The 2133-nt window shown below is 44.3% G+C and overlaps 1 pseudogene; it reads right to left on the reverse strand.

The window, feature by feature from the left end:
• Nucleotides 1-537: 537 nt before the first annotated feature.
• On the reverse strand, nt 538-1601 carry LOC131759970 (olfactory receptor 52I2-like; annotated as a pseudogene).
• Between the last annotated feature and the right edge of the window lie 532 nt (nt 1602-2133).

The following is a 2133-nucleotide window of genomic DNA, read 5'->3' on the forward strand; positions in this document are numbered from 1 at the left end:
GAAAATGGCCACCATCAGTGACCCCAAGTTTGTAGCTCCTCAGATAAACTGGGATCCATTTTGACTGGAGACAGACTCTGGTCCAGGTGTGAGCACATGACCCAAGTTGAGTGGATTCATCAATGGGCCAGAGGTCAGGGTCACATATATTAACAGTTGCTTCCATATAATAACATGAGATGAACAGTTGTGAGAAAATCAGTCAGGTATAGGGGTACCTAACAGTTGGTTTCTTCTGCAGAGGGACTGGTAGGATACTAAGTTGGAAATGTAGGTCAGGAAGGGAAAATCCCAAATCTATATTCTCTTCCCAAACTTACCTCTGATTCAGATACTAGTTAATTGAAACCATAAGACACATTGTCAGAAAATTATTTCATTTATATCCTTGCTAAAAATTGAAAAGTTAGGCAAAGTTACCCTTTACAGCTTCATCTTAGAACTTCTGTGGTACCAGGTGAACCAAACCAGCTCCACAGACCTCTAAGCCATCTTTGAACTTGGCTGGAATGCTCAAGGTCTGAACAGACTTTGTATTCATGAACCCAGGTTGGAATGGTTAAAGAGGCAGTGCGTCAGCAAGCTCCATGTTCACTCCCTTATTTGTTTGGTTCTCAAGCCATAGATGATGGGGTCTAAGGTTGGTGGGATGATCAGGTACGAGTCAGCTAACGGCACCTGGATGTGCAAAGGCATTATGTCCTTCCCTAGCCAGGCCACATAGATGGATGCCATCCCAGGTAGGTAGTACAGAGCCATACCCCGACGGGGGAGCCGCATGTACTTAATGCTTTCAACTGAGCATTCTTTGAAGAGAGACCAAATACTGCCTGAAGAATCAAGTTACAGGAGGCAGCAATAAAGGCCACATCAGAACCCACAGTAATGGAGGTTCTGTGGGTTTTCACAGTAATGGAGAAACCAATCAAACTCTAGAGACTACTGGGCATGGGGTCGGCATATGCTAACTTGGCCACAGCTATGTGCTCACAGTAGGAATGGAGAACCACACTAGAGCCACAGAAAGGCAGATGACTCACCATCCAACTCAGTGGAGTCATGAATATGATAGCTCTGACAGTGATGATCACACTCACTCCCAGTATCACTTGAGGTGTGAGAATTCTCTTGTAGTGTAGGGGCTTACAGACGGCCACATAGCAGTCAAAAGCCATGGCCAGTAGTAGCCCTGTCTCCACAGCTGTGGCTGCATGGACAGAATGCATCTGAGTGAAACAAGCATTAAAGCTGATGAGGCTGTCTCCTAAGGAGAAAATGCTCACCATCTTGGGCACTACCAAGGAGGCCATAACAATGTCCACAGCAGCCAGAATATACAGGGAGCAGTACATGGGCTCTTGTACAGTGGAATCCATCCAAATTACAGTCACTGTGAGGGTGTTTCCTAACAGGGCTATGGTATACGTGATGCTCAGTGAGATAACCAGCCAAAGATGTGAAGATTGCAAACCTGGAATACCCACCAGGACGAGGTGGCAGGGGGTTCCATTGTATGGTTGTAGGGTGGCCCCAGCATCACAGATGAGACTGCTTTCCTGTTACTATATAAAATGATCTAAAAGGATGCAATCCTGTAAGACTTGTTCCCAGCTATGGTGTTAGGAGAGCCTGATGGTATTCTCAATTCAGTGGACCACAGGATTAAGGAACTGACATCTGACAAAGTTTTCCTGCTCCACCTTCCATCCTCCTCAGTACTGTGCCTTACTAACTTCTGTTCATCGTTCAAATATCATGAGTTATGTCCTTCAGGAAGTCTTCTCTGCCTCCTGCCCCATCCCATGTGGAAACTAAATTAGGTACCTTCAGAGCTTTTATGGACTCTCATCCATGCTGACCTCTGAGGGACCTAAATTGACAATTCCAATACTCTAGCTGTGACTTTATTGTATTCAAACATATGTGTCTTGTTCATGGCCTTATACCTTAGACCAAGTGTGTGCACCCGTAGCTGTGGTGCACAAGTCCATTAAAAGAAGATATGTGTACTCATTATAGCAAACAGTTGAATGAATGAATGAGAAAACAGAGGAAACTTTTTCTTTTATTTTTGTATGTTCAGTTCCTAATATTTACTAATTGATGAATGAAACTTGGTGAGATTGAACATGT

Source organism: Kogia breviceps, chromosome 7 (assembly GCF_026419965.1).
Source record: "Kogia breviceps isolate mKogBre1 chromosome 7, mKogBre1 haplotype 1, whole genome shotgun sequence".
NCBI lineage: Eukaryota > Metazoa > Chordata > Mammalia > Artiodactyla > Physeteridae > Kogia > Kogia breviceps.